Source organism: Triticum dicoccoides, chromosome 7B (assembly GCF_002162155.2).
Source record: "Triticum dicoccoides isolate Atlit2015 ecotype Zavitan chromosome 7B, WEW_v2.0, whole genome shotgun sequence".
NCBI classification, from domain to species: Eukaryota; Viridiplantae; Streptophyta; class Magnoliopsida; order Poales; family Poaceae; genus Triticum; species Triticum dicoccoides.
In genome coordinates, this window is record NC_041393.1 from 129,291,937 (window position 1) to 129,307,283 (window position 15,347).

Sequence of the window (15,347 nt, forward strand, 5' to 3'; positions counted from 1 at the left end):
ACTGGGTGAGCGCTTCTTCCTATTTGCTATCGAGTGTTGTTGATATATGAGTCGGTGCGGCATTGGGATCGGTCGGGTGAATATGAATCGACTTCATTTCACCAGTCGACTGAAATGCAGAATCCGTAGCAGGCTTCTTGGCTCGGAGTAAATCACTCGGATCTGCATTCTTCTGATACTCTTGGAATTCAACTGCTGCCATCTGCGCATCGGCAATTTTGGAACCTTTCTGGAAGCATTCCTATGATTTCTGCCGATTGCCAGTAACTGTGATCACACCTTTGGGGCCAGGCATCTTCAACTTGAGATACACGTAACATGGTCGAGCCATAAAACGTGTGTAGGCCGGCCTACCGAGAATGGCGTGATAAGCACTGTCGAAATCCACGAGTTCAAATATCAACTTCTCCTTACGGTAATGCTCGGAATCACCGAAAACCACGTCGAGGGCGATCTGGCCGAGTGATTCAGCTTTCTTTCCAAGGATAACACCATGAAAACTCATATTTCTCTCACTAAGCTTGGACATCGGAATTCCCATCCCCTTCAAGGTTTCAACATAAAAGGATGTTCAAACCGCTGCCACCATCCATCAGCACTTTAGTCAGTCTAGTGCCTCCAACCACGGGGTCGACCACCAGTGCTTGCCTCCCGGGGGTGGCTACACGAGCAGGATGGTCAGACTGGTCGAATGTGATGGCTTTTTGAGACCATATTAGGTATGTGGTCGTCGTCGCCGGAGCGGCCATATTCACTTCTCTTTGATGACTTTCAATCGACTCTTGCTCTCAACATCAACAAAAATCATCAGGGTTGAATTGACTTTGGGATAACCATCGTCTTCTTCCTCATCCTCGTCTCTGTCCAACTCCTTTCCTTTTTCACTGGCTTGATGTCCTCGGAACTGCTGATCAGGAGCCGACACTGTTGAGTGGTGTGTTTAGGGTAAATCAGATTCCCCTCTTTGTCCTTCTTCGTGTGGATGTGACACGGTAAATCCAACACATCATTTCCTGCCTGATCCTTCACTTTCTTAGGGGGCCAGGGCCCTTTAGGTTTTCCCTTGAACTTTCCTTGAGCCACTGCAGCAATCTCGCCAGGTGCCGCCAGCTTGGCCTTACGCTTCTGTTTCCGATTGGAATTACCTCCACCGGTCTCTTGGCCGACTGGCTTACTCTTTCCGCTACGGAGTCGATCCTCTTCTTCCCCGTTAGCATACCGGGTGGCTATTTCCATCATCCGAGTCAGAGTCATATCATCAGTCCGACCGAACTTCAGGACCAACTCTCGGTATTTGATGCCTTCCTTGAAGGCGCACACTGCTTGATGCTCTGATACATTTTCAACGGTGTGATGCAAAGTGGTCCACCTCTGAATGAAATCTCACAAAGTCTCACTCGGCTTCTGCACACAATGCTGCAACTCGGTCAATCCTGCAGGTCGTTTGCAAGTGCCTTCGAAAGTTCTGACGAACACTCGAGCCAACTCTTCCCAACTGTATATACTGCTCGGAGCTAACTGAGTCAACCACGCTTGGGCCGGCCCTGCCAACATCAGAGGAAGATGTTTCATTGCTACTTAATCGTTTCCACGCCAATCTGCACAGCCACTCAGTAATCCTCAAGCCAAGTTTCAGGCTTGGAATCTCCGGTGAACTTACTGACTCCAGTCGCCAACCTGAAGTTGGGAGGAATCATTGCCGCCCTGATGGCTCCGCTGAAACACTCTGGACTCGAAACATGCACTCTGCTGCCACTTGGACGATCTCTGCCAGGGTCTTCTCTATGCGCTCTGTTCCAGTCGACCAGGCCTTGAACGAGGATGGATCTCGCATCGAAGCCTGGTTCTCTTGGGTCGACTCAGGCTCTATGTGTTGGAAATATGCCCTAGAGGCAATAATAAAATGGTTATTATTATATTTCCTTGTTCATGATAATTGTCTATTGTTCATGCTATAATTGTATTAACTGGAAACCGTAATACATGTGTGAATACATAGACCACAACATGTCCCTAGTGAGCCTCTACTTGACTAGCTTGTTGATCAATAGATGGTTATGGTTTCCTAACCATGGACATTGGATGTCATTGATAACGGGATCACATCATTAGGAGAATGATTTGATGGGCAAGACCGAATCCTAAGCATAGCACAAGATCGTGTAGTTCGTTTGCTAAAAGCTTTTCTAATGTCAAGTATCATTTCCTTAGACCATGAGATTGTGCAACTCCCGGATACCATAGGAATGCTTTGGGTGTGCCAAACGTCACAACGTAACTGGGTGGCTATAAAGGTGCACTATAGGTATCTCCGAAAGTGTCTGTTGGGTTGGCACGAATCGAGACTGGGATTTGTCACTCCGTGTGACGGAGAGGTATCTCTGGGCCCACTCGATAATGCATCATCATAATGAGCTTGATGTGACTAAGTAGATAGTCACGGGATCATGCATTACGGAACGAGTAAAGTGACTTGCCGGTAACGAGATTGAACAAGGTATAGGGATACCGCCGATCGAATCTCGGGCAAGTAACATACCAATGGACAAAGGGAATTGTATACGGGATTGATTGAATCCTCGACATCGTGGTTCATCCGATGAGATCATCGTGGAACATGTGGGAGCCAACATGGGTATCCAGATCCCGCTGTTGGTTATTGGCCGGAGAACGTCTCGGTCATGAATGCATGGTTCCCGAACCCGTAGGGTCTACACATTTAAGGTTCGGTGACGCTAGAGTTGTTATGGGAAATAGTATGTGGTTACCGAAGGTAGTTCGGAGTCCCGGATGTGAACCTGGACGTCACGAGGAGTTCCGGAATGGTCCGGCAGTGAAGATCGATATATTGGATGAAGGGTATTGGAGTCTGGAAGTGTTCCGAGGGTACCAGGCTATGGCTAGCATGACCGAAAGGTGTTTCGGGAGCCCCGGCAAGTGTTGGAGGTCCTCATGGGCCAAAGGGGAAGGGGCAAACCAGCCCACTAAGGGGTGGAGCGCCCCCCACACCCTTTCCCACGTTATTTGGGGAGGTGGGGAGCCTCCACCTGGCTTGGGAGGCAATCCTCCACCTACTTGGCTTGGGGGGCAAGTCTCCCTAGGATTTTCCCTAGGGAGATCCAATCTGCTTGGCCGCCCCCCCCCCCCCTAGGGGAAACCCTAGGGCGCCTCCCCCTCTCCCCTTGCCCCTATATATAGTGGACGGGTGGGAGGGCAGCCACACCTCTTCCCTGGCGCAGCCCTCTCCCTCCTCCAACACCTCCTCCTCCTCCATAGTGCTTGGCAAAGCCCTGCTGGAGAACCACGAGCTCCACCACCACAACGCCATCGTGCTCTCGGAGTTCTCCCTCAACTTCTCCTCTCCCCTTGCTGGATCAAGAAGGAGGAGACGTCCCCGGGCTGTACGTGTGTTGAACGCGAATGCACCGTCCGTTCGGCGCTAGATTGGATCTTCCGCGATTTGAATCACCGCGAGTACGACTCCATCAACCGCGTTCTTGTAACGCTTCCGCTTGGCGATCTTCAAGGGTATGAAGATACTCATCATTTCCCTCTCTCGTTGCTAGAATCTCCATAGATTGATCTTGGTGATGCATAGGAAATTTTTGAATTTCTGCTATGTTCACCAACAGTGGTATCAGAGCTAGGTTTATTGCGTAGATTCTATGCACGAGTAGAAGACAAGTTGTTGTTGGTGTTGATTTTGTTCAATATGCTTACCGTTACTAGTCCTATCTTGTTTCAACGGTATTGTGGGATGAAGCGGCCCGGATCGACCTTACACGTACGCTTATGTGAGACAGGTTCCACCGACTGACATGTACTAGTTGCATAAGGTGGCTAGCGGGTGTCTATCTCTCCCACTTTAGTCGGACCGGATTCGATGAAAAGGGTCCTTATGAAGGGTAAATAGCAGTTGGCATATCACGTTGTGGTTTTGGCGTAGGTAAGAAACGTTCTTGCTAGAAACCTATAACAGCCACGTAAAAACTTGCAACAACAATTAGAGGACGTCTAACTTGTTCTTGCAGCATATGCCATGTGATGTGATATGGCCAGAAGGATGTGATGAATGATATATATGTGATGTATGAGATTGATCATGTTCTTGTAATAGGAATCACGACTTGCATGTCGATGAGTATGACAACCGGTAGGAGCCATAGGAGTTGTCGTAATTTATTGTATGACCTACGTGTCATTGAATAATGCCATGTAATTACTTTACTTTATTGCTAAACCGTTAGCCATAGTAGTAGAAGTAATAGTTGGCGTGACAACTTCATGAAGACATGATGATGGAGATCATGGTGTCATGCCGATGATGATGATGATCATGGCGCCCCGAAGATGGAGATCAAAAGGAGCAAAATGATATTGGCCATATCATGTCACTATTTGATTGCATGTGATGTTTATCATGTTTTTACATCTTATTTGCTTAGAACGATGGTAGCATAAATAAGATGATCCCTCGCTAAAATTTCAAGAAAGTGTTCCCCCTAACTGTGCACCGTTGCGAAGGTTCGTTGTTTCGAAGCACCACGTGATGATCGGGTGTGATAGATTCTAACGTTCGAATACAATGGGTGTAAGCCAGATTTACACAAGCAAAACACTTAGGTTGACTTGACGAGCCTAGCATGTACAGGCATGGCCTCGGAACACAAGAGACCAAAAGGTCGAACATGAGTCGTATAGCAGATACGATCAACATGAAGATGTTCACCGATGATGACTAGTCCGTCTCACGTGATGATCGGACACGGCCTAGTTGACTCGGATCATGTATCACTTAGATGATTAGAGGGATGTTTATCTAAGTGGGAGTTCATTAGATGAACTTAATTATCATGAACATAGTCAAAAGGACTTTGCAAATTATGTCGTAGCTTACGCTTTAGTTCTACTGTTTAAGATATGTTCCTAGAGAAAATTTAGTTGAAAGTTGACAGTAGCAATTATGCGGACTGGGTCCGTATTCTGAGGATTGTCCTCATTGCCGCACAGAAGGCTTATGTCCTTAATGCACGCTCGGTGTGCTGAACCTCGAGCATCGTTTGTGGATGTTGCGAACATCTGACATACATGTTTTTGATGACTACGTGATAGTTCAGTGCATAATTGTAAACGGTTTAGAATTGAGGCACTGAAGACATTTTTGAAACGTCGCAGAACATATGAGATGTTCCAAGAGATGAAATTGGGAGTTCAGGCTCGTGCTCACGTCAAAAGGTGTAAGACCTCCGGCAAGTTTGTAAGCCTGCAAACTAAGGGAGAAAAGCTCAATCGTTGGGCATGTGCTCAGATTGTCTGAGTACTACAATCGCTTGAATCGAGTGGGAGTTATCTTCCAGATGAGATAGTGATGGTTCTCCAAAGTCACTGCCACCAAGCTACTAGAGCTTCGTGATGAACTATAACATATCAGGGATAGACATGATGATCCTTGAGCAATTTGCGATGTTTGACACTGCGAAAGTAGAAATAAAGTAGGAGCAACAATTGTTGATGGTTAGTGAAACCACTAGTTTCAAGAAGGGCAAGGGAAAGAAGGGATACTTCATGAAACGGCAAATCAGTTGTTGCTCTAGTGAAGAAACCCAAGGTTGAACCCAAACCCGAGACTAAGTGCTTCTGTAATGAGGGAACGGTCACTGAAGCAGAACTACCCTAGATACTTGGTAGATGAGAAGGCTGGCAAGGTTGACAGAAGTATGTATTGGACATACATTATATTAAATGTGTACTTTACTAGTACTCCTAGTAGCACCAGGGTATTAAGATACCAGTTCGGTTGCTAAGTGTTAGTAACTCGAAATAAAAGAGCTAAAGGTGAGATGACGATGTGTGTTGGAAGTGTTTCCAAGGTTGACTTGATCAAGCATCGCATGATCCCTCTACCATCGAGATTGGTGTTAAACCTAAGTAACTGTTATTTGGTGTTTGTGTTGAGCATAGACATGATTGGATTATGTTTATCGCAATACGGTTATTCATTTAAGGAGAATAATGGTTACTATGTTTATTTGAATAATACCTTCAATGGTCTTGCACCTAAAATGAATGGTTTATTGAATCTCGATCATAGTGATACACATGTTCATGCCAAAAGATATAAGATAGTAATGATAGTACCACATACTTGTGGCACTGCTGTTTGAGTCATATTGGTATAAAACGCATGAAGAAGCTCCATGTTGATGGATCTTTGGACTCACTCGTTTTTGAAAAGATTGAGACATGTGAACCATGTCTATTGGTACATATGCATGAAGAAACTCCATACAGATGGATCGTTTGGACTCACTTGATTTTGAATCACTTGAGACATGCAAGTCATACCACATGGGCAAGATGACTGAAAGGCCTCGTTTTCAGTAAGATGGAACAAGAAAGTGACTTGTTGGAAGTAATACATTTTGATGTGTGCGGTCCAATGAGTGCTGAGGCACGTAGTGGATATCGTTATGTTCTTACTTCACAGATGATTTGAGTAGATGCTAAGTATATTTACTTGGTGAATCACAAGTCTGAATTATTGAAAGGTTCAAGTAATTTCAGGGTGAAGTTGAAGATCGTCGTGACAAGAGGATAAAATGTCTATGATATGATCATAGAGATGAATATCTGAGTTACGAGTTTGGCACACAATTAACACATTGTGGAAATTGTTTCACAACTAATACCGCTTGGAACACCATAGTGTGATGGTGTGTCCGAACATCATAACTGCGCCCTATTGGATATGGTGCATACCATGATGTCTCTTATCGAATTACCACTATCGTTTATGGGTTAGGCATTAGAGATAACCGCATTCACTTTAAATAGGGCACCACGTAATTCCGTTGAGATGACACCGTATGAACTATGATTTAGAGAAACCTAAGCTGTCATTTCTTGAAAGTTTAGGGCTGCGACGCTTATATGAAAAAGTTTCAGGCTGATAAGCTCGAACCCAAAGCGTATAAATGCATCTTCATAGTACACCCAAAAACAGTTGGGTATACCTCGTATCTCAGATCCGGAAGCAAAAGGGATTGTTTCTAGAATCGGGTCCTTTCTTGAGGAAAAGTTTCTCTCGAAAGAATTGAGTGGGAGGATGGTGGAGACTTGATGAGGTTATTGAATGGTCACTTCAACTAGTGTGTAGCAGGACACAGGAAGTTGTTCCTGTGGCGCCTACACCAATTGAAGTGGAAGCTGATGATATTGATCATGAAACTTCGGATCAAGTCACTACCAAAATTCGTAGGTTGACAAGGATACGTACTACTTCAGAGTGGTACGTAATCCTGGCTTGGAGGTCATGTTGCTAGACAACAATGAACCTACGAGCTGTTGGGTACAGGTGGATTTTAAAAGGAAGACAGACAATGATGGTAACTATCACCATTAAGAAAGCTCGACTTGTCGTTAAGATGTTTTCCGACAAGTTCAAGGAGTTGACTACGATGAGGCTTTCTCACTCGTAGCGATGCTAAGAGTCTGTTAGAATTATATTAGCAGCTACTGCATTATTTATGAAATCTTGCAGATAGGATGTCAAAATATAGTTTCCTCGACGATTTTCTTGAGGAAAGGTTGTATCTGATACAACCAGAAGGTTTTGACAATCCTGAAAGATGCTAACAAGTATGCAAAGCTCTAGCAATCCTTCTAAGGACTGGAGTAAGCATCTCGGAGTTGGAATATACGCTTTGCTGAGATGATCAAAGATTTTGGGTTTATACAAAGTTTATGAGAAACTTGTATTTCCAAAGAAGTGAGTGGGAGCACTATAGAATTTCTGATGAGTATATGTTGTTGACATATTGTTGATCAGAAATGATGTAGAGTTTCTAGAAAGCATATAGGGTTATTTGAAAAGTGTTTTTCAATGGAAAACCAGGATTAAGCTACTTGAACATTGAGCATCAAGATCTATAAGGATAGATCAAAATCGCTTAATAGTACTTTCAAATGAACACATACCGTGACAAGATTTTGAAGGAGTTCAAAATAGATCGGCAAAGAAGGAGTTATTGGTTGTGTCATAAGATGTGAGTATTGAGTAAGACTCAAGACCTGACCACGGCAAGAGAGAGAAAGGACGGAGGTCGTCCCCTATGCTTTAGACGTAGGCTCTACAGTATGCTATGATGTGTACCGCACCTGAAGTGCGCCTTGCCATGAGACAGTCAAGGGGTACAAGAGTGATCTAGGAATGGATCACAGGACAGCGTTCAAAGTTATCCTTAGTAACTAGTGGACTAAGGAATTTTCTTGATTATGGAGGTGGTAAAGAGTTCATCGTAAAGGGTTACACTGATGCAAACTTTGAGACTAATCCGGATTATTCTGAGTAGTAAGCCGGATTCGTATAGTAGAACATTTATTTGGAATAGCTCTAAATAGAGCATGGTAGCTGTATCTACAAGATGACATAGAGATTTGTAAAGCACACACGGATCTGAAAGGTTCAGACCCGTTGACTAATAACCTCTCTCACAAGCGAGGTATGATCAAACCCCATGGGTGTTGAATTCATTACAATCACATAGTGATGTGAACTAGATTATTGACTCTAGTGCAAGTGGGAGACTATTGGAAATATGCCCTAGAGGCAATAATAAAATGGTTATTATTATATTTCCTTGTTCATGATAATTGTCTATTCTTCATGCTATAATTGTATTAACTGGAAACCGTAATACATGTGTGAATACATAGACCACAACATGTCCCTAGTGAGCCTCTACTTGACTAGCTTGTTGATCAATAGATGGTTATGGTTTCCTAACCATGGACATTGGATGTCATTGATAACGGGATCACATCATTAGGAGAATGATTTGATGGGCAAGACCGAATCCTAAGCATAGCACAAGATCGTGTAGTTCGTTTGCTAAAAGCTTTTCTAATGTCAAGTATCATTTCCTTAGACCATGAGATTGTGCAACTCCCAGATACCATAGGAATGCTTTGGATGTGCCAAACGTCACAACGTAACTGGGTGGCTATAAAGGTGCACTATAGGTATCTCCGAAAGTGTCTGTTGGGTTGGCACGAATCGAGACTGGGATTTGTCACTCCGTGTGACGGAGAGGTATCTCTGGGCCCACTCGATAATGCATCATCATAATGAGCTTGATGTGACTAAGTAGTTAGTCACGGGATCATGCATTACGGAACAAGTAAAGTGACTTGCCGGTAACGAGATTGAACAAGGTATAGGGATACCGCCGATCGAATCTTGGGCAAGTAACATACCAATGGACAAAGGGAATTGTATACGGGATTGATTGAATCCTCGACATCGTGGTTCAGCCGATGAGATCATCGTGGAACATATGGGAGCCAACATGGGTATCCAGATCCCGCTGTTGGTTATGGGCCGGAGAACGTCTCGATCATGACTGCATGGTTCCCGAACCCGTAGGGTCTACACCCTTAAGGTTCGATGACGCTAGATTTGTTATGGGAAATAGTATATGGTTACCGAAGGTAGTTCGGAGCCCCGGATGTGATCCCGGACATCACGAGGAGTTCCGGAATGGTCCGTCAGTGAAGATCGATATATTGGACGATGGGTATTGGAGTCTGAAAGTGTTCCGGGGGTACCAGGCTATGGCCAGCATGACCGAAAGGTGTTTCGGGAGCCCCGGCAAGTGTTGGAGGTCCTCATGGGCCAAAGGGGAAGGGGAAAACCAGCCCACTAAGGGGTGGTGCGCCCCCCACACCCTTTCTCACGTTATTTGGGGAGGTGGGGCGCCTCCACCTGGCTTGGGAGGCAATCCTCCACCTACTTGGCTTGGGGGGCAAGTCTCCCTAGGATTTTCCCTAGGGAGATCCAATCTGCTTGGCCGCCGCCCCCTAGGGGAAACCCTAGGGCGCCTCCCCCTCTCCCCTTGCCCCTATATATAGTGGAGGGGTGGGAGGGAAGCCACACCTCTTCCCTGGCGCAGCCCTCTCCCTCCTCCAACACCTCCTCCTCCTCCATAGTGCTTGGCGAAGCACTGCTGGAGAACCATGAGCTCCACCACCACAACGCCATCGTGCTCTCAGAGTTCTCCCTCAACTTCTCCTCTCCCCTTGCTGGATCAAGAAGGAGGAGATGTCCCCGGGCTGTACATGTGTTGAACGCGGAGGCGTCGTCCGTTCGGCGCTAGATCGGATCTTCCGCGATTTGAATCGCCATGAGTACGACTCCATCAACCGCGTTCTTGTAACGCTTCCGCTTGGCGATCTTCAAGGGTATGTAGATGCTCATCCTCTCCCTCTCTCGTTGCTAGAATCTCCATAGATTGATCTTGGTGATGCATAGAAAATTTTGAATTTCTGCTACATTCCCCAACATTGCGCTCGCCACTGTGATGATGTCTGTCATCGTTCCGCCGAGGCACATATGACGCACTCCTCGGAGGAGGCGTGGGTCCCCGACGACGATTATCGCAGTCGACTAGATGATCATACTGTCCACGTCCCTCACGCCGCGGGGGCGATCTAGGGCTGTGGCCGACTGAACTGTATCCGCTACTACGGATCTGATGTGAATCCTATTCCGCGACTGAGACACTGTTGTGTTTTGCTCTCTTGCTGCCCGGAGCAAAGCCTGGATTTGCATCAACCCTCTGCCAGCCTCTGACTGGGAAGGTTGGATCGAATCTCCTATTCGGGCCGCAGCTGTGAGGTTCTGAATCGGAGTATGGTATACCTTGGGTGGAGGCGGGAAAAGCTGTCGTCGACTGGACTCAAGGACCCGCTCCCGAGCATGCTCGTCGAGAGCACGCTGAAGGTTATCCATCGAGTGCGCTCAGCCAAATTAGCTAGGCGCACCTCCTCCAAGGCCCGAGACTCGGGGGTTTCTCCAATGATGGGCGTGTGGAGTGCATCCATGTTGCGGCGACGAAGTTCTTCCCTCTGCTGTGAAGAGAGGGGTTCGGGTCGGTACTCCTCGTGGACGCGCGATGGATCGCCGCCCCCGTCCCCGCCGTCCTCTCGGCGGAAATCAGGTAGACTGTGAGGTTCGTTGACCATCAAGACTTTGACCGCAGGGTCGCTGCTATCGTACTCGGATGCGGTCTCCGCAGAGCCAGTAGACAGATCGAACAGGCCGTGGAGAGTTTCATCGGGCTCGATTGCCACGACTTGATGGGTGGCCAAACGCCGAGCCACCACGTGCTTCATCCACCGCTGAAGCCGCGATCGACTGAATCGCTTGCGGCGGTGAACAGCGGGAAGGGAAAACACCATCGGAGCCGACTGATGCTGAGTCGACAGCTGTTGGAGAAGGACGCCGCGAACGCACACACGGAAGTGCGTCGCCCCTCGGACGGGGAGCGCCTCAATGTCCAGGGGAGCTTCTTGAAGCCACGCGGAGTCGTCGGCGACGATAACGAGCGCACCGAGACAGATCTCGCGGCCCTAGGCCAATCCGCCGCTAGAACCCATGATGATGATGATCGGTAAAACTTGCAACTTCACCAACAAGTCGCTAAGACACCTGCCCCAAGGTGGGCACCCACTGTCGTGGTCCTAAGACTGACAGTAGAAAGGGGGTAGGTATGGAGAGGCAAGATCCTAGCTATGGTGAAGGTGTACACACAGAGTTTACAAGTTCAGGCCCTTCTCAGTGGAAGTAACAGCCCTACGTCTCGGTGCCCGGAGGCAGTCGATTGGATTATGTGTGTGATATTACAGGGGTGTGAACCCTTGTGCCAAAGGAGGGGGTGGCTTATATAGAGTATGCCAGCACCTCCATCGCCCTCCATTACAAGGAACTTAATGTACATAAAGTAGGGGCGTTACTGGTAACGCCGGCCTTAAGTGTTGTTAATGACCTTAAAGACTATGGAGTGAACGCCTGCCCGTTGCCACGCTGAGTGACTCCTGGTCTTTGGTAGGTCGAGTGATTCTCTAAATGGTCGAGTGACGATAGAGAGGAAGACTCCCGAGTGACATGATTGTCGAGTGGATTGCACTCGACATCTTCGACTGGGGGTCTCTTGATGTCTCTTGGACTTCTTATCTTATAGGGTAGTGACCTTGGGTAGGACGTATAGGTCAGGCCTATGACCCGATCCAAGAGAAGAACGGATTTCACTCGAAGATAAACGCAGCATATTCAAACATAAAACCAAAGGTTCCTAACCGTAGATTAAAAGTACTCGGGCGTCAGGCCCGAATGAGTTTACAAAATCACTTGGCATTCTGAGGCAAATAAAAGTGGGGCATAATGTTTTTCCGTCACTCGATGGGAGAAGGACTGGCTGGATCGCAGAAGCTGTCAAGATCGATGTTGTCGGCAATACGGGTGGCTGCCTCGAGGAAGGTGTCCATGAAGGACTGGAAGGAGTGCTTCTTAGTATTCGCTACCTTGAGGGCTGCCAGCTTTTCTTCTTTAGCCTCCTTGCAATGCACTCGAACCAATGACAAGGCGACGTCAGCACCACAGCGAGCAGAGGACTTCTTCCACTCTTGCACTCGGCCTAGAATCTGATTGAGTCGAGTCATCAGTGACTCGAGGCCTTGAGAAAGTTCTGCCTGAGGCTAGAGTTCGGCGTCCACTTGGGTCATCGCAGCCTTCATCCGAGCCAGATAGTCGACAGCGCCATCCAAGCGTGATTCCAATCGAAGCAACTTCATCGCAACTTCATCTTTCACGGGACAATTGATGGGGTCGAGACATGTCTCGACCCGCCCGGTTTCAGCTTCAAAGTCCTAGCAAAGTTCTGTTCCATCACGAAAAACAATGAGTCAACAATATTGCAACAAACTTTAGTCAACAACAGTTAACTAATCGAACGGACATACCTTCAAGCTTTAGGACAAGCTTCGCGGCAAGTTGTTCCAGGTAGGACTCTAGCTTGCCCGTCTTGGCTCTGAGGCCGCCGACTTCAGTGGTCAGGTTCTCCTTGCCCTTCCTCAGTTGCTCGACTTCCCGATTAGCGTCCGAGATGGCAGTCTTACACTTCGCATTCTCCTCCTCCAATTTGCCGATTGAAGCCAGCTTTTGGTCCGCAAGCATCATCTTCTCACGTGCCTCCTTCTGAGCAGCAGCAAGGTCCAGGTCCTTCTTCTCCAAAGCCTCCTTGTCGGTGTCAAAACCGGCGGATCTCGGGTAGGGGGTCCTGAACTGTGCGTCTAGCCGGATGGTAACAGGAGACAAGGGACACGATGTTTTTACCCAGGTTCGGGCCCTCTCGATGGAGGTAAAACCCTACTCCTGCTTGATTAATATTGATGATATGGGTAGTACAAGAGTAGATCTACCACGAGATCGGAGTGGCTAAACCCTAGAATCTAGCCTATGGTATGATTGTTGTTCGTCGTATGAACTAAAACTCTCCGGTTTATATAGACACCGGAGAGGGGTAGGGTTACACAGAGTCAGTTACAATGGGAGGAGATCTTCATATCGTATCGCCAAGCTTGCCTTCCACGTAAGGGAAAGTCCCATCCGGACACGGGACGGAGTCTTCAATCTTGTATCTTCATAGTCCGGGAGTCCGGCCGAAGGTCATAGTCCGGCCATCCGGACACCCCCTAATCCAGGACTCCCTCAGTAGCCCCTGAACCAGGCTTCAATGACGACGAGTCCGGCGCGCAAGTTGTCTTCGGCATTGCAAGGCGGGTTCCTCCTCTGAATATTTCATAGAAGATGTTGAACACCAGGGTAGTGTCCGGCTCTGCAAAATAAGTTCCACATTCCACCATAGAGAGAATAATATTTGCGTTAATCGGATCTGCTGACGTATTCCGCGGCGCGGCATCGCACCACAGCCAGGCTTTTATTCATTTTGTTGTTCCACCTCAGCGCGTTTAGCGAGGTAGTTTCCTTGGCACGTCTCGTCAAAGCAGGGATCGTGTCCCCTTATTCCGGGATTCTTATCAATACGGGCGTGGGTAACCCAACCGCGCCATTAACTGCGGCGCTTGGGAGACAAGCGAGTTTTATTAGGTCGGTGGGGGGGCTCGTAGTTTTGGCCGCCCATATAAGGGGATAAGAATTCTCCCTTTCCATTCACGCCTTCTTCCTCCTCTGCTTATCCGTCCCAGCGCGCTCGAGCACCAGCGCCCAAGCCCGCACTTCCCATCTCAACCTTCTCCAACCATGTCCGGAGCGGGAGGCAGATGGATGGCCTCCTCCGTTACGGAGGGGCAAATCAAGAAACTGAGGAAGGCTAGATACTTATCTAACGACATCGCGCACCGGCTTCCGGATGTGGGGCACCTCATCCCCACCCCCAGGCCCCATGAGAGGGTCGTTTTTCTTCCCCATTTCCTCCGAGGACTGGGTTTTCCTCTTCACCCGTTTGTCCGGGGGCTCATGTTCTACTACGGCCTGGACTTCCATGATCTGGCCCCGAACTTCATCCTCAACATCTCGGCGTTTATCGTCGTGTGCGAGGCCTTCTTCCGCATGCAGCCTCACTTTGGCCTATGGCTGAAGACCTTCAGCGTCAAGCCGAAGGTTGTGAAAGGCCGACAAGCCGAGTGCGGAGGCGCCATGGTGGGCAAGATGCCCAACGTCACCTGGTTCGAGGGTGCCTTCATGGAGACAATCAAGGGGTGGCAATCGGGGTGGTTCTACATCACCGAGCCGCGCGACCCAAAGTGGGCAGCGGCCCCCGAATTTCGATCCGGCATCCCTACACGGCTCACATCCTGGAAAGAGACGGGCCTGTCGTGGGGCAGCTCGGAAGAGGTGACCGGACTCCAAACCAGCGTCCGGGACCTGGTGACCAAGAAGGTCAAGCTCGTCAACGTCGTCCAGGTCATGCTCTTCCGCCGGATTCTCCCGTGTCAACGACGGGACTTTACTTTGTGGGAGTTCGACCCGGCCCAGCACCAGACTCTATCCCGGCTCTTCGAAACAAAGCACGAGGACGCCTGGAAGGTGCTTTTCAAGAGTTCCGAGGTCTCCCCTCCCGTCACCGAGGATTGCGGGTTCTGCGCCAAAGGTCAAGCCTCCGAAGTAAGCTTACATTTAATCCCTTATGGGATACCCGAATTTCATAGTGTGATTCTATGTAGGATCTAAACTCCTATTCCTTTGACAGGACTGGAAGAGGATATCCGGACAGTTTGACTGTCCGGCCCCTTTGCCCGAAGACCCAATAGACGAACGCTTGGCGAAGCTACTGGTTCCGGCACCTCATGTGGTGCCGGAGAAGAAGGCCAAGGAGAAGGCCACGGGGACCCGAAAGAGTTCCCGGTGTCCGGGGGCGTTGGATTTGCCCGACAACCCCAACGCTCCCTCCGCCTCCGATGATGAGGAGGAGGAAGAAGAAGGAGAAGCCTCTCCCCCTCCAACAGGGGGAGGCACAAAAAGAAAGGCCGCCCCAACTGGGGAATCCGGA